Here is an 18,873-nt window from a genome sequence, read left to right as displayed (position 1 = left end):
GTTCAAAGCCAAGTACAATGTCACTAAAACTAGAGTTGTCAGACATCTTGTCCGTAATGGATTATCCCATATTTCAAAAACAATTGTGTCAGGATGTATAATCACTCTGCATTTGATCTGGATCTGACACTACCGATGACATCTGTTAGACTCTAACTTTCTCCTTGCCAGTAATAATATGCCCCACATTCACTGAAAATAAAATATGGCAGTCATAATAAAAAGCAAATTTTGTAAACAAAATTTCCCAATAGTGGGCTGAGTTTGTTCAGATCAAGTTCTGGGTCCTACTCTCATTTTTAAAATCCTATAATCAGGAAAATCCGCGTGCAGTTTTGGACTTCAATGTGAGAAATAAATAGCGATTTAGATGGTTAGGTTTCGAAGTAATTGACTCTGGAGAAGATCTGAGCATATCTCCTGAGCCATCTAGTGGCTGCAGGATGCATCGGAAAAAAAAAAAAAATACCACTGGTTTGGTCTTCAAGTTCAGAATAAAAATCAATGGGGACATCATTTGAACCCTCCTTCCCGAATCAACACAGTCTAGGACTTGTTACACAATGGGGGTGCACTTACTTTTGACTACGAAGGATTTGACTAATGAATAAAAGATACTCGGATTCATGCTGAAGTCTATGCAGGTTAGAGATATGTTTCTATTACCTGGTAAAACAACCATTGATTTAAAAAAGACAATGTAAGCAAGGGAATAGCAGGCGTAAGTCACCAACATGATAAAGAAAAACTTTAAAAGATGCGCAGCTACCATGTATGTGTATCAGACTTCAATGGTGGTTACTAAAAGAAAAGAATTTTAGTCGGAAAAAAAATACATTTCTAATCCAGGTGTGATTCATGGCTCTTAAAGTAACCCACTAGATTTTAACAGTGATAGAATTACTAAAGCTATCGCCTGTGTTTTCCTTAAATTCCTACTTCTGTCTACAGAAAAACACAAGACTAATAAACAAACAAACAAACAAAAAGAATTACCCTGGATCATAGCTGGGAGTGCTTAAGAACAAAGATAAAGCAAATTGATAGCTTTCAAATGTTAATAGGTTTTGTCACCTCCTAGAGTGTGTAAATTGAAGACATCTGTCTGGTCTAAAATAAATTCCAGAAATCCCAAACTAATTGCTTCATATACACAATGCAGAACCTCAGAATTCCATGCAAAAATAAACCTTCATTTGGAAAATAAACTTCATGAAATTACAATAAAAGGGGACCTGTCAATGAGCCAGCGCTTAATACAGAAGGATTATTTTGAAATAAACTTTTCAGAGCTCGTTAGAGTTGGAAAGAATTGTGAAAATAGATATGTCTCCCCAAGTCCTGAGGTATGTGACGGCGTTTAAAGAAGCTTAGCTGAAACTAATACAGGTTTACATCTGAAGTCTTTGTTGATTTTCTGGAAATTATATGCATTTATAACATACAATAAAAGAAAATAGCATGGTTTTTCTTTTCTGCCCTCTGAAAAATAGAAATACAGCAAAACCATTCCCACGCAAAGTCCTGTTGAATCATATCCCGGGATCTCATATCTCTGAAGAACAGTTCTTCCTTTTGTCTGTTCATTCCAAAAGGGAGTTGTTGTTGTTTAAAGGCTACTTAAAATATCCTACAAAAGGACAAGCGTTGGCTAAGTCTTTTCTAGGAAGCATATTAATTTCTCACGAATATTTTATATGGTATTTTAGGCCTGAGAAAGGGCAAGTAGGCTCATTCAGTGTTGCTCTAATTCAGATAATTATAAGACCACGACACCGGCAGAACTCTTAGCTGCAAGCAAAAGAGATGAAACTTGCACAAGCTTAGGCAAAATGGAAATTGAATTGACGTGTGTAGCTAAGTTGCAGGAAGGGCGGGATCCTGGTATCTTCGGGATGACTGAATGGAGGGTTGCAATGATACCAGGACTCTCCCTGAGCATTGCTGGACTCTGCTTCAGGCTGAACAGTGACTATCTTCTTTCCTGTCACATGACTTTTCCTTCAACACTAGAGCAAAGCTTTCAGTCATTTTAGCTCTTACATATTCCTAGCTTTACCACCAGAGAAGGAAAAGATGCCACTTAATGTAGTTAAATAAATCTCAATAAAAGACTCATTGGTTTTGCTGAGTTTTCTTCTTTTTCCCCTAGATAACCACTGTGGCTCTAGAGGGAAAGTCCATGCAGAAGCTTCAGTCGCCCCATTCTGACCACATGAAAGAGCAAGGTGCAGGGGTGGGGCGGGGGTGCAGGTAGTGGGGATAAGGTGTCAACACTGCCAAAGAAGCAGGTAAGGAGGTGGCTACTCCCAGCAGAAGGAAGATACGCTGCACTTTTATTTATTTATTATTTTTTTTGAGACAGAGTCTCACTCTGTCACCCAGGCTGGAGTGCAGTAGTGCGATCTAGGCTCACTGCAACCTCTGCCTCCCGGGCTCAAGCAATTCTCCTGCCTCAGCCTCCCAAGTAGCTGGGACTACAAGCACGCACCACCACCACCTGGCTATTTTTTTGTATTTTTAGTAGAGATGGGGTTTCACCGTATTGGCCAGGCTGGTCTTGAACTCCTGACCTCAAATGATCCACCTACCTCAGCCTCCCCAAGTGCTGGGATTACAGGCATGAGATGCTGCATCTGACCAAGATACTTCCTGCCCAAGCACCAAGCAGCAGCAGCAAAACAGCAGAATGGAGGCTGACATGACAACAAAATAGGGTCAACTGATTCACTAAGTTTTCCCTGATCAGGAAGGGTCCAGCAAGGCAGGTGGGAGTTGCCATCTTATAACTCAGGCAGAAGGAGTATCATCTCTGCACTTAGGGAAAATGATCTGAGTGAGCCGGAAATTTTTCTGAGAAGGCTTGGCTTTCCAGCTCTTCATTTGTTCCAGAATCCTACTTTGGATACCAAAAACTGAATGCTTTCATTCTCTTCACTTTTTTTTTTTTTTTTTTTTTTTTTTTGAGATGGAGTTTCACTCTTGTTGCCCAGGCTGGAGTGCAATGGCGCCTATCTCGGCTCACTGCAACCTCTGCCTCCTGGGTTCAAGCGTTTCTCCTGCCACAGCCTCCCAAGTAGCTGGGATTACAGGCACGCTGCACCACGCCCAGCTAATTTTTTTGCATTTTTAGTAGAGACAGGATGGCACTATGTTGGCCAGGCTGGTCTGGAACTCCTGACCTCAGGCGATCCACCTGCCTCGGCCTTCCAAAGTGCTGGGATTACTGCCGTGAGCCACTGCACCCGGCCTCTTTATATTCTTTCAGAAGTATTCACCTACACTCCACTCCTAAGGTAGTTATTTAAGAATGAGTTAAGAAGAGTTTGTGCCCGGAAGTGCAAAAGAGATTCATTACGATTTTTCAGAATAATCGCCTGTCACTATTCCCTGACCTCTCCTTCCAAGTTAGTCTCCACGGCACCTTAAAGGCAAACACTCTTGCCTAAGAGGACTTTCCAATCCCTGATAGAAAAATCTAGGTCTCCCTCTGACTAGAATCTGGTTTTTGTTTGTTTTTGGTTTTTTTTTTTTTTTTTTTTGGTTTATCCTCCGGGCTCTCTATGTGTTTGGGTTAAGTGGGTACATCTCCTGTAATAGGGATTGTTTCTTATTCCGCTAACATGTAGCTTTTTCTTAGAACTGAACATATGAGCCCAGTTAGGAACCTCAGCCGTATGTTCAGACAAAACTTTCCTTGCATTGAATCAAACAGAATTGAGCAACTGTCTCTGTTGAAAGACTACAGAAGATATGGATTGGCTCCAACCCCGTGCTAATTCTCTCACATCCTCCCCCGACTCTCTCTGTCTTGTCTGTAGCTTCAACTTCTAACTTGATGGGCAAACAGATCCTGGCCAAGCTAAGTCTTGGGAAGTCAGTAAGGCTCCCCACTCTGGCTTATCAAGATCTTTCAAAATGGACTTAGATCTGGTCGTGCTAGTTGAGAGTTCTCTTTCTGGACTGGTCATGGGAGCCAACCTCTCTCTATAAGGCCCAGTAGCACTCCAACTATGTCTGGCAGTGGCTAGTGTTAGAATCAGGTTGGTTTTTTTTTTTTTTTTTTCAGACGGAATCTTGCTCTGTCGCCCAGGCTGGAGTGCAGTGGTGCCATCTCCACTCACTGCAAGCTCCGCTTCCCGGGCAGAACCAGGTTTTTAAAAAGCTCAGTACTTGCAAAAATGTGGAGCCCATGGGGGTCTAAATGACAACTTCCCTTGTTGCCTCCTACAGATTTTTTTATCAGATGTTTCTCCTGCATTTGCCTCTGTAGATAGTTCTCTCTCTGAGTCCCACCCACCCTGGACTCAATAAAACTTGGCTCTTAAATTTTGTTGTTTTTGTTTTTGTAGTCAGTGTGTGATGCTAATTTCATGCTGTACCCCAGTTCTGATATCTCCTAGGCACACTCTTCAGGTGGTGTGGTCACAGAATGACTTATGTCACAAATCAGACCGCCAGAGAAAATGGGGTTTCCTTATTCTCTCAAACTGGTCCAATCTTCTCAAAAGTTCCATCCACTGGGTAGCAGAAGAACTTGATGCCTTTCAAGTATGATTTGCTGTTGTAGTAAAGAGGATGTGATGATGATGATGATGATGATGATGATGATGATGATTACAATGATGATGTGCTTCCTGTCTTTTCCACACTTGTGTTTGGGAATTAGTTCTTGCAGGCTCTCATTGTACCTACAGTCTCACCTTAGAATGGATGTGAACACACTGTTGGTCTATGTGACAGGATGGAAAATGGGATCCAGGGTATCTTAATTCCTTTAGGCTTGACTAAATCAAGAGAGCAGATTGAGCAGCCAGGAGGAGAAGCAAGAAGACTTCTTGGAAAGAATAAGGGCTTTAATAACTGCGAATCAACTTCAAGTACTATTCCATTTCATGGAGATCACAGAATCATAAATCAGAGCAGAGAGGGAAGATGGAAACAATATGATTATCTTCATAATTATCTGGAGACAAGCACTTGAGAGTCATTAGCCCAGAGACGGTACAGCCATCATGGGTGAGATTGCCAAAGGAGGCCATATAGATTCCCAATGGCGTACTGAGGGAACAAAATGTGTAGAATGCTGATACTTTAGATGCAGCAAAGGATAAAAAAAAGAAGAGGCTGTGAGATAATGCCAGTAGTGACAGAGGCAGGAGGAAAACTGAGAGAGAAAGAATAGAATCATACAAACTAAAGGAGGAGGGTATTTCTAGAGAAGAAGTCTCTACAGTGCCACAGGTCTAATCAGAGAGGAGCTAAAGATTGTTCATTAAGTGTCACAATGAAGAGGTCATTAAAGGGACAGTTTTCTGAGAGTTTAGAGATCAGAGATAGCATAGGTGTTTTGAAATGAATGGTATTACAATTCGGGACTTCATTAAACAAAAGAGCTTCTGCACAGCAAAAGAAACCATCAACAGAGTAAACAGACACCTACAGTATAGGAGAAAATCTTTGCAAACTACGCTTCTGATAAAGGACTAATATCCGTAATCTATAAGGGACTTTAAAATATTAACAAGAAAAAAACCAAATAACCCCATTAAAATGTGGGCAAAGGACATGAACAGACACTTTCTCAAAAGAGAACGCACAAGCAGCCAACAAACATATGAAAAATGCTCATCATCACTAATCATCAGAGAAATGCAAATTAAAATCACAATGAGGCACCATCTCACACAAATCAGAATAGGTATTATTGAAAAGTCAAAAAATGACAGATGTTGATGTTGGTGAGAATGAAGAGAAAAGGTAATGTGTATATATTATTGGTGGAGTTAAATTAGTTCAATCCCTGTGAAAAACAGTATGGAGATTTCTCAAAGAACTAAAAATAGAACTACCATTTAACCCAGCAATTCCACTACTGGGTATCCATCCAAAGGAAAAGAAATTGTTTCATCAAAAAGACACCCACCCTTGTATGTTTATTGCAGCACTATTCACAATAGCAAAGTCATGGAATCAACGTAAGTGTCCATCAGTGGTTCATTAGATAAAGAAAATGTGGTACATATACACCATGGAATACTATGCAGCCATAAAAAAGAATGAGATCATGTACTTCACAGTAACATGATTGAAGCTGGAGGCCATTGTCCTAAGTAAAATAACTAAAAAACAGAAAATCAAATACCACATGTTCTAACTTATAGTGTAAGCTAAACAAATGGATACACATGGACACAAAGATACAAATAATAGACACTGGGGAGTCCAAAAGCAGAGAGATAGAAATAGGGGTGAGGGTTGAAAAACTATCTATTTTGCACTGCGCTATTTAGCAATGGGTTCATTAAAAGCTAAAACCTCAGTATTATGCAATATACCCTTGTCACAGACCTACACATGTACCCTCCGAACATAAGGAAAAAAGTCTTAAGAGTCTCAGTGGCATCAAATCAAGGTATTGGCAAAGCTGCATTCCTCCCTGGAAGCTCTATGGGAGAATCCATTTCCTTGCCTTTCTCCAGCCTCTAGAGACACCTGAATTCCATGGCTTGTGGCCTCATTCCATCTTTAAATCCAGAAATGTAGCATCTTCAGATCTTCAGATCTCCCTCCGACTCTGACACTCCAACTTCTCTCGTTCACTTTTTTGGAAAATTGTCATTGGCTCAGTCTCACTGGATGATCCAGGATTATCTCCCCATCTCCATGTCAACTGACTAGCAACTTCTATCTGCAGCCTTAATCCCCCCTTGTTATAGAACACAACATATTCACAGGTTCCAGGGACTAGGACAAACATTTAATCAGAAAATAATTCTGCCTACCACATTCTCTGACTTGATTTTTTAACACTCAATTGTATTAGGCTGGTGCAAAAGCAATTGTGGTTTTGTTCATTTAAAGTAATGGCCAAAACCGCAATTACTTTTACACCAATTTAGTAAGTCTTAGAGATCTACTATATGTACTATGTAGTCATGAATGATATTCAACACGTTTAACAAGTCAATATGCAGGAAAACCAATAGACTAAAATAGATGCTAGCTGTAGTGCAGGGGTTGGGGTTTGAGGGACTGTTATTTGAGGCATTGAGGTTTCCTCATAATCGGCTACTGTCTCATGAGGAATTTGCAGGGGCTAAGAGGTGGGGCACTGAGAAAGGTGTGGGTGGCCCAGCATATTGGGGAGATAGTCAGGTAGCCAGAGACAGAAGCACTCTGTAAAACGGCATAGAAGTATATCAATATTTTAGTAATGGATAAAACCCATACCATTGTAAACCTTGGGCGTATGTGGTTTTTGTTGTTGTTGTTGTTGTTGATATGCCTATAAAATGTAAATGCATGTGAAAAGTCTGGAAGGAAATATTCCAAATTATTCATAGTTACTGCCCATAAAAAAGGATATTGGTGTTGAAAATGATTATTAAAGGCATATGGGGTCTTCTCTTAACATTTTCATTTTTTACAAAGAGGATCTATTCATATACTGTTAATGTTCTTAAATTTAAGACTGACAAAGGTCTGAAGAAACACACACCAATAATAATAACCAACAGTAGTGTTTATTGCTAGAGAGGAGCCTAGAATTGGGGCAGGTGGATAGAAGTGAAAGAGGAATTGAAGTGTTAGCTCTGTAATCTCAATTACTTGAGTTTTCAAATGCACAGGAGTCGTACATAACTTAACAAATGGATTCTAAAATGTGGCAGTCTAAATGTGTTGTCAATTCTAGCACATACGGAGTTCGTAATAGATTCAGTTTATTTGAGAATTTTGTACAGAATAAAGGTGGCATTTTAGATCATTGAGGAAAGTATACATTTTTCATTAAAGGTTCAGAAATTGCTGTATTCTCATTTAGGAAACAGATTTTTGAGTTCTCGCGGAAATAAATTCTAAGTATAATTAAGGAACTAAACATAAAAACAAAATCATATAAAAGTAAAAAGTGTTTATTATTTCTGGAAAGTAATAGCCTAAAACATGACTCAAAAAGAATGTACAAATGGAAAGTCTGGCTACATAAACATATAAAATTCACTTATATGAGAAAGATGCCATAAAGATGTTAAAACACAAAGACTGAAAAAACATTTGAAACACATGTAAACATAAAGAATTAGCAACAAAAAAATATAGAACTCCAACAACCCAAAAGACAAATTAGCAAAGGACCCGGAAGAAATGCAAGTGGCCAATGTTGCAAATAAAAAGATGCTCCATTTCCCCTGCAATTCAGGGGATATGATTTAAAGTAGCATTGGGTTTTCCCCTCTCAAACTGGTAAAACAGAAGATAAAAGAGACCATTCCTAGCGAGTATTGGCAAGAATGTAAGACAACTGTTTCTTACGTGGTATTACCATCAGTTTAGCCATTGAAAGGCAATCAAGTCATAGCTATTACAGAGTGAAATATCATTTCATCCTCCTTACGTTAAAAAATAAGATAAAATTCAATCTCCATTGGTACAATTGTATGATGAAAGTGTTCTGGAATGTTCTCCAAGGAGCACACCTAAACGCTAAGGGCATTTACCTCCCAGGTGAGTGGAACTGAGTTAGGTCACAGGGCTTGGGAGGAGACACTGGAGAACCAAGAGGATACTTAGCTTTCCTTTGCTATTGAATTTTTACAGTAAGAATAGAATCCCTAAGTTTCTCATGAAGTAAAAAGAACAAAATCACTGTTACATTTACTATTACACTTACTATTAAACTGGAAATTACAGTTACTACATTGATGAAGGCTTGAGAAGAGAGCAAGCTATGTGAATCCTCAGACCTGAAAGCTTGGGTTCCAGGCCCGGCTCTGTGGCATTCCAGGAGACCTTGAGAAAACCATTTAGCAACTCTGAATGTTAATTTCTTCATCTCCAAAAACAGAGATTTCATCGTGGCCACATTATCTTTTAGGGTTGCTTTGAGAACTGAATGCCTTAAATTACACGAAAGCATTTTACGGTTTGTAAAGTGCTATTTCAGTTTCAGTTAAAACTGTTACTAATTATGCAGATAATTTCAATTCACATCTACTTGTTAGTAAATATTTAAATAGCCATATTTCAGACTACCGTAAAGTCTACTTAAAGTAGATGACGATGAATCCAATTGATTCTCCCTTTTTACTCTCTCTCTTTCCCTGCCTTATGCCTTCCCTTTATTTTTCTTTCCTCCTTACTATTTTTTTCAATTTTAATTTTAAACTGTTTAAAATTCAAATTGTATACGTTATTTTAAAACAGAGATTAATATAATAAAGACGTGTTAATACTACTCACACTTAACAACTGTTGATACTTTTCTTTTAGTGACTTTTTAAAAAATCAAAGAAGGAAGGGAAGGGAAGGGAAGGGAGTTGGGTTTTGAGCACTATTTTTTGTCCCTTTCACTTTACCCCTTCCTCGTGCAACAGCTACCCTGAATTTGATTTATAAGCTCTACTACTACTTAAAAATATATAATTTTATTACATGTATGTGTTCCTTAACTCTCTATGGACATCAGTATTGTTCTTTGTGTGTGTTTTAAAAACTCTGTACATAAACTACAAATTATAGATTCAAAGTCTTTTTTTTTCCATGCTTAACTTTTTAGGTGAGAAGTTTTGGAATGGAAAACAGCAGACATTTATTGATCCCCATATTATGTGGCAAGCACTTTCCATATAGTGTTTCAAAGTTCAAGATAACCAAAGACAACAGGTTTTATCTCTTCCTTGTCTAGATTATGAACTTGGCTGAAAAGTTTAGGTGATTCCAAGCTCTTCATGTCTCCCAATGAACACTGTGAACCAAGCCACCATTACTCCCCTACATGCCTGCAGCAAGGCCTAACTGCATTGCCTGCATTCCCCTGTACCTCCTATAGTCTATTCCCCACACAGAAGCCAGAATAACATCTTGTCACCTCTTTTCAAGGCACCCTAGTAGCTTGGCATCTTGCTTAGAGTTAAGAATCTTTACAGTGGCTGCAGAGGCCCTGCCACTGTTACACCTGCAGATTACCTCCTTCCTCCTTCACTCCAGTTCTGCCACACAGGCCTCTGTGCTCTTCCTGGAAGCACCAGGCATGCTCCTGCCCAGAACCTTGCCAAGGTGCAGCCAGCTGTTTCCTCTGCCCGAATGCTCTGCCCTAAGTTACCCTCAAGCCATGCCCTTCCTTTCTTCAAGTCTTTTCTCAAATGCTGCCTTCTCAGGAAGGTCTACCATAGCAACTGGCTGATTTCTCAAACTCCACATATCTCTCTTTAGTAATTATCACTTTATGAAATACTATATTCACTTACTTTACTTGTCTGTCTTTCCCCAAGAAGAAGTAAGTTCCTTGAAGTCAGGTTTTTGTTGTTTTTTTTTTTTCCTTTTTTTTTCGATTTTAGCTCCCTGATGTGGCCCCAGCATCTAGAATAGGGATGGGCATAAAATTGGTGCTTAGAAACTTTTTTCTCTTTTTTTCATTCCCAAGACAAAGTCTTGCTCTGTCACCCAAGCTGGAGTGCAGTGGTGCAATCTCGGCTCACTGAAACCTCATTAAGACCTCCTGGGTTTAAGCAATTCTCCTGCCTCAGCCTCCAGAGTAGCTGGGATTAGGGGTGCGTGCCACGACGCCCAGCTAATTTTTGTACTTTTAGTAGACGTGGGGTTTCACCATGTTGGCTAGGCTGATCACAAACTCCTGACCTCGTGATCCGGCCGCCTTGGCCTCCCAAAGTGTTGGGATTACAGGTGTGAGCCACCAAACCCAGCTAAAACTATTTATTGAATGACTCTTCAAAATCTATTTAACCACTAAGGAAAAAGTATAGACTCAACTAATACCTAACACCAAATAGTGGGTGCTTTCATGCCAAACAGCCTTCCAAGAGAAGCTGGAAAGAATCATGGTCCCTTCATGGGAATTATTCTGGAAATCTGGGAGAATAACTGACTAACATCCTCCTCAGCAACTGGAATGATTACGCTTCTGTGGAATTCAGTGGTTCTACTCATGCCAGGGGAAGTTGGTGGGGATAAAACCAGAATTGACTTCCACTATGAGTACTTGAACCTGGAAGATATGCTCTACAATCAGATAAAGAGACACGTGGCCTTTACACCATGAGATAGAAAACCCTATGTAATCATTTTCATGTCACTCAAAAAGACCTTCTATTTTCCTGATTTAATCCAAACCCTTTCTTGCCTGGACATAAATCATTAGAAGAGTACCTATACATCAGGAAACCGTATCAAGTAGGAAAACCAAATAGCTGAATGTTTGGAAATACCTTTGATTCCTATCAAGTTTGAAGGACTTAAGCAGTTATTAGTCACATAACATAGAGTTATTTAGGAGTAGCCTTTTTTGGTTTGAAGTCTGTATTTTCCCGAAATCATGTACATTCCTTATCATCAGGGTCATCCTTCTTTTGCAGTGAGCTCCCCTTTGGCTGAAAGTTGACAGAGCACAGTTTCGCAGGTTCTACAGATCCATAAAAGCAGGGTGAGAATTTCCCTGGCATCCAACCATGTTCCTCAAGAGGAAACAGGACTAATCTGTTGAAAATTCCAGAAACAAGTCGCTGAATTATTCTCCAAGGCCATTACACTTGTGTACACCTACCACCAACTACTATATTTCATTTCTTTTGCTCCTTTTGTATATCAAGTTGTGACAAATGCAAGTGGAAACCTTCCAGGAAAAATAAGTTTATCTGCCCAAGACCCTATGGCATGCCATGGCAATTCATTATTTTTCCATGAAATTTACTGCTAGTTGGCAGTTGCCCTGGTTTAATTTTCTGCTGTTTGTTTACTGAACAGGGAAACACATAATACAAAGCATAATAAAAGTCAGATTGAGTTAATTAAATACGGAACCAGGAAACTTTAACTCTGCCTTTTGAACAGTTTTCTCATTACATCTCCTTGAAAAAATGTCATTTTTAGCTGAAATTTATTTTGACATTTGCAATACATTTTTCATTGAGGTCACATTTTCTTTCCTACAACCCCAGGAAGGGAGCTGACATTAGTTCACACTCATTTGTTTGGAAGAGAGGAGGAGATGAGTAGCATTAGGGCACCCAAAACATTTAAATCAACTTGATGTTCCTCTGGGGTAAGGAGAGATGGTGCTGTCATCTTCTTTCAGCAACGTTGTGGTGGATATAATAACCAGGTCACATCAGGAGGGATTAGAGAATAGACTCTGTAATTAGATTGCTGTATTTCAAGACATCTTTAGAAACTCTTTGATGCCAGTCCTGTGATTACAGTGATTTTTGTAAAAAGAATATCAGCTTCTTGAAAAAAAGAACAAAATACAAACCTATAAGAGATTGCTTTTGGGGGCTGGGCAATGATTTCAGAAATTTATACAAAAATAGTGAACTTTCCTGAGTCACATCTGTCATGTGTATATAAAATGTATTTCAATCTATAACTTCAAAGGGCGTAAGAACTTCTGATGGAAAAGTTCAGTAAACTTCTGTTCATCTTATAGGATTTAACCACATATATTCAATTAAAGTATATACTATTTCATACCAGTCCTATAGTTGGATTTTAATATGTCCTAGGGATAGAGGTATAATTTTCCTGGAGAACCTTCCATGAATTTCTAAGTGACTCTCAGTCATAATATGTAGAAGTCCCATTCAAAAACAAAGACAAGCAAAAATTGTTTTCGACATGATTTTACTAATCAAATAATTGTATGGGGGGAGGGGTTAGTTTTATACAAATAGGTTTCTCAAAGTATTATACATGTTCTGCAAGATAGAAGAGGAACTAGTGTTTAATTTTGATTGAAAATTATAATTTTTGTCCTATTAAGCAATATTTTATAATAATTTTTGGAAATTTCTTGTTTACTGTTATTGATACATGTTTGTATCAATTTTTACATGTTTCTTGTTCCAATGTTTATTATATGTTTATTATATAAAACTATGGAAAAATAGAAAAGTATATAGAAGAAAAGTAAGTTTACCTTTGATCTCCAAAAGCCATAGGTGTAATTACTATTTGGCTTTTGCTGTATATTTAAAATATATTTTATAGGTTCACATATAATATTTTATTTTTGTTATATTCATATTAGATTTAATTTATGTTAATTACACCCATAGTTGATGTTTAAAATCTCAAACAAAGTTGCTATTCCTTTTCCTGTATTTTTCCTCCCCTGCTTCAACCCAGACCTGGCCTCAGTTCCACAACTGTCACTAGAAGTAACCACTAATACTAACTTTATGCATAAGTTTTGAGATGTTTTTACAGAGAGTTACAAACTCAAAGGTACATGTAGAAATAATGTTTTATCTTTTTGGTTTTTAAGCACAATTAGCATCAAAAGACTACAATGTACAATTCTTTACCTTTTTTAACCTAAAATTATGTCATAAATATTTTCCCCTGTCAAGCCCCAAAGTTCCACTAAGTCGTTCATTAGCTGCATAATATTCTGTTGCATAAATTCATAAATTATTTAACTATCCTGATATAGATAGAAATTCAACTTGTTACCAATTGTTTCTACTCTGCAAATCCTTGGGCTCATCTCTTTTTTTTCTTTCTTTTTCTTTCTTTTTTTTTTTTTGTTTTTTGAGATAGAGTCTTTCTCTGCTGCCCAAGTTGGAGTGCAGTGGCATGATTTCGGCTCACTGTAACCTCTACCTTCTGGATTCAAGCGATTCTCCCACCTCAGCCTCCTGAGTAGCTGGGACGACAGGCACGTGCCACCACGCCTGGCTACTTTTTGTATTTTTAGGAGAGACGAGGTTTCAACATATTGGCCAGGCTGGACTCGAACTCCTGACCTCGTGATTCACCCACCTCAGCCAGGCTCAGCTCTTTAAGGTAAGTATTTCTCTGGGATAAATAGCAGCATTTAGACTTCCTAGGCATAGATAATAATCAACAAATCAGAAGCACTTAATGATGTTTAGATATCACTGAAAACCCAAAAATCAGAAAGAGGAGAAGACAGTGTTGCTCGTCTTAACCAGGCAGTGTCTACATTTACTACTTTGAAAGCAAATCTTGTTAAGTTGCTGAGAAAGCTTTCGTGGCTGTGTTGTTTATATAATACCTTTTGGAACTATGATTAATTTTCACATTAGACAGTTTTAGGATTGCAATGAATGATTTTAACATTTTCAAACCTTAATTTAAAATGATATTAATAAAAATGGTAGACTCAGGACTTCCAAAACGTCTCTTTTCCATGAAAGCCAGAAGAACACTTGCAAAGCTGTCGGAATCAACTGTTTCACAACATTGGAAATTAACCAAAGACTTCCAGTAATCCAGGGAGTATTTATTCAGGAAAAAAATGACTGAATCTTGGTAAGAACAGCAAGCTTTGTGGAGTTATAGTTATTCCTGTTTCCATACCTTCTCCCCGTGTTTGCAGTAGCTGCCAGGCTCCAGTCACAATGAAAGCCAACAGCCTGGCAGCCACTAGAAAGTACAGATCAGGGCAGAAACTCCTTAAAAGACCCACCTCCTGCCTGCTGGTTTTCTAGAAACCCCATTTGAAAAGGACTACCTTTATTTGACTTGACTTAGAGCTATCCCAGTGTGAACAGCCTTTTGCCTGGAGACATTTGTTGAAAACAATCAGAGATAATTTTTTAACATCATGACTGCCAGAGGCAGCAGTACCACTTGGGGCACAAAAAAGCTTAAAAGAAAAATCCAGGGAATAACATGTCTAGAGGGGACTTGGAAAATCTCTGTCATGTTGCTAGGAGTTGGGAAGGCTGCATGCATACATAGGATTATATACATACTTAGGGCTGTGAACATGCTCAGGAAAGAACTGAGAGGGCCTTAAGGTTTCATCTCTGGCTGACCTTGAGGTGCTGCACAAGTGGGAAGTGAAAGCTAAGATAGAGTTGCAAACCATACCCCAATATGCACAGAAGACCCAACTACAAACACAGGGAGATTTATCGGTTACAGGCGTTTCAGTAAATCTCTGTTCAATCATTAGCTCACCACTGAGCTAACCAAGCAATACCTCAGTGGCAATGCATGATAAAGCATATAGATTATGCAGAATTACTTCAGAAAAGCTATTAAACAAGCACACAATAACAATTGTCACAATAACAAGCACCAGGGAAAGGATTTGCAAGGTGTATTCGTAGAGGTTCTCCAGAAAGACAGAACCAATGGGATGTATATAAATATGTAAGCTGAGATTTGTTATAAGAATGGGCTCATGTAATTATGAAGCCTGGGAAACAAAGTGAAACTCTATTCCCCCAAAAAAGAAAAAGAAAGGGGAGAGTGAGGCCGGGCGCGGTGGCTCATGCCTGTAATCCCAGCACTTTGTGAGGTCAAGGTGGGTGGATCACAAGGTGAGGAGATTGAGATCATCCTGGCTAACATGGTGAAACTCTGTCTGTACTAAAAATATAAAAATTAGCCGGATGTGGTGGTGCACGCCTGTAATCCCAGCTACTCAGGAGACTGAGGCAGGAGAATTGCTTGAACCTGGGAGGCAGAGTTTGCAGTGAGCTGAGATTGTGCCATTGTCCTCCAGCCTGGGCGACAGAGTATGATTTCGTCTCAAAAGGAAAGAAAGAAAGAAAGAAAGAGAGAGAGAGAGAGAAGAAAGAGAGAAAGAAGACAGAGAGAAAGAGAGAGAGGGAGGGAGGGAAGAAGGAAGGAAGGAAGGAGGGAAGGAAAGAAGGAAGGAGGGAAGGAAGGAAGGAAGGAAGGAAGGAAGGAAGGAAGGAAGGAAGGAAGGAAGGAAGGAAGGAAGGAAGGAAGGAATCAAACGATCTGGCCACGCTGGAATCTCATTGCCTCATGGCAACCACCAGCAGCGGTTAAATTAAGAAATTAAGTTGTGCCTTTTTAGAGAGGACATGCTCTTGCCAGTTTACTAAAGACCCCATGCCCTTGTATTGTATCAGACCTGGCCCACTTCATTCACGCACAAACAAGACTTGACCCTGCAGTCATTTGACTTCCTGACCCTAAACCCAACTACAAACATTTCTGTGTGTATGAAGAGGCCGAATAGGGTGTACCTCCCATTATTCCACTCACCATCTCCGTGAGAATCCCTACACAAGGCTGCTGTCTCTCATTGTGGAGATAAGAGGGGAGTATATATGCCTTCTAGAATGAAGGCCATTCTCAAGGCCCATCACGGGAGCCCTCCTGAAGGAGACGGAAAAGACTCTGAGCTCCACAGTGGTAAGCAGGGGCCTTGACCACCTGCCTAGATATAAGAGGCTTTAAATTGGCCTCAGAGATGCAGAAACACTGTGTTCAAGGAAAATTGCATGCTCCACCCTTACAGCCTTTATACACATGAACATCACAGGCATTGCATGGGGTGAGGGAGGATAATAAGAGGGAAACTCTGAATCACTCTGGCTTAGCAGTGGTGAAGCTGAGTGTTTACTATGAGATTATCAATGCCCTACAGCCAAAGTCCTACAAGAATACATCTAGGCTTTAAAAAGCTGAGTTTTTTACTCATTGCATGAGACAGAGAACATACGCAACAGAAAACTGTGGGTTATCTCAGCAAGAGAGTATTAGAAAGAACCTATTATAGGATTTGAACTTTGGTCAAGTGATTTGGAGAAGGATCTAAAGAAGTGAGTGTTGTTTCTAGCTTGGATGCTGTCAGAAAGGAGGGCAATTGTACAATCTGTGTATTTTGCGAATGTCACAGTGACCTTGTTCATCTGTGCGAAGACAAAATTATAAAGTGGACTTGTTTTATTTTATTATGATTTCATGGTAACCTTGTCTGAAGTTGGTATTTCGTGATTATAGGAGACAGGAGAACAAAATGACCTAGCTATGAGCATCAGACTGGCTTGCAATCATATCAAGGTCTGTCAACATCAGGTTAGTCCCAGACATCAGGGGATGCTTTCCCACCTCATCCCCCAGTTTCAAGAATCCAGAAGATTCCTCAGCCCTAGCTAAAGAGTCACGCCTCTGGCTCACGCCTGTAATTCCAACACTTTGGGAGGCCGAGGCAGGTAGATCACCTGAGGTCAGGAGTTCGAGACCAGCCTGGCCAACATGGTGAAACCCCGTCTCTACTAAAATTACAAAAAGTAGCCGGGCGTGATGGCAGGTGCCTGTAATCCCAGCTAATCCAGAGGCTAAGGAAGGAGAATCGCTTGAACCCGGGAAGCGAAGGTTGCAGTGAGCCGAGATCATACCATTGCACTCCAACCTGGGGTACAAGAGAGAGACTTCATCTCAAAAAAAAAAAAAAAATGTCATTTCTGTGATCATCACTCTTCAAAGCAGGGACTGATACATAGGCAATTAGCTTGGTTTGTTAAAATTCTAGCGTTAGCTTTGTCAATACTTTACCCAACTAGAATAAGAAAGGAAGGATCTCAATTTAGGATGGACAGATGGTTGAACACAATCATTAGTTCAGGTACTTTGAAAGAAAAAATAATGTACCTCACTCTTTAGCAGTGCCTTACAGAGTCCAAAATGCTGTCATAGATGACATACTAATTGGCGTTATGGTAAAACAAACACAAATACTTTTACATATGTTTGTTTCAGTAAGTCTTTGGACATGTCTTGTATAGGACTTAGCAACATGCTAGAGGAACAAAGGCTGACCTCCCTACTTATACATTTAGCTCAAGCAGAGGAAGGAAGCTGGCAAGACAAGGGTTTCTCCTAAGAAACTTGGGCTTCTTTGTGGGGTTACATCTTCAAGAAGCTCATTCATTTCCTTACAGTTCCTACTCCTGTCACATCAAGTGACTAGCAATTCACTCTAGATTCACTGCTATTGCGAAGAGCAGACACTATTTTCCAAAGAACAAGGAACCTTCTCCGGGGAGCTTCCATTACACAGACAAGTACCGATGCCGAGAACGCTTGCGGAGTCTGGCTTCTTGGAACAGTTTACACTGACTGCTCCAGCTCTGCATGCCTCTGCCAAAGTTTGGCCATTGATGTGGGCAGTGTTGGGTGGGGACAGGAAGCAGGGTGGAGCGGATATGTAGAATGAGGCCATGCAAAATAGCCAAAATTTGGATAATGCAAAATTTTCTGACTGCAAAATATCAACTCTTGTCAGCAGGAAATCCCACTTCTCTTTAATGTTTTTAGAAATAAATGCAATTAATAAAAATCATCAGTAATTGTGGGATTCAGTTGGCATATAAAGGCCTCAGAATATCGCGGAACCCTTCAGCCTCCCAGGGATCACCCCAGGCAATCCTTTGATACTGAGGAATGGTGCTTGTCACAAGGAGGCTGGGCTGACCTCTGTCCATTGTTCTGACCCCAGGTTTCTTGTGGAGAAAGAAGAACATGGGCTCTGTTGACAGGTGATATTTTGTTCAAAGCAGATCTGAGCCACTTAACCTCTGGAAGACATTGAAAATGACATTAAGGTTCCTACACCATAGATTTCCCCTTGTCTATGAAATAGAGACAGGAACACATCTAACTTAGTGGGCTTTTTTTTGGGAAGGGTTAAATGAACTGATGCATAGTTCAGGGTTGGTCATCAATGGTTGGTGCAGGTCACTCTTGGTATCTACCTGTGAGTCCCTCAGCATCTGATTTCTTCTTTATTCCACACTTTTGGTGAACACACCATTCAACTTAGGCCAAAAATCCATCATGCTATGTGAAAGCCTCCTTTTCTTTTTCTGAAGACTATTTTCTTTTGAAATTCCCTTATACTCTGGAAAATGTTCTATCAATAAGCACATGAGTTCATGCCTGGCATAAGATTCACTTTGGGAGGTGTAATAATCGCTGAGGTAGACAGAGTGCCTGGGTGGGAGGGGGCACTGCCAGAAGAGAGGGAAGACACCATGTAGGGTAAGTAAAAGTGCCATTTTTGCCAACTTTTCCATTTTGACCTGGGTAGACACAGACATCTAAGCCCAACAATCACTCTGGACA

Source organism: Papio anubis, chromosome 17, assembly GCF_008728515.1.
Source record: "Papio anubis isolate 15944 chromosome 17, Panubis1.0, whole genome shotgun sequence".
Taxonomy (NCBI): Eukaryota; Metazoa; Chordata; class Mammalia; order Primates; family Cercopithecidae; genus Papio; species Papio anubis.
The sequence above is the reverse complement of the archived record's forward strand: the minus strand, read 5'-3'. Positions refer to the sequence as shown.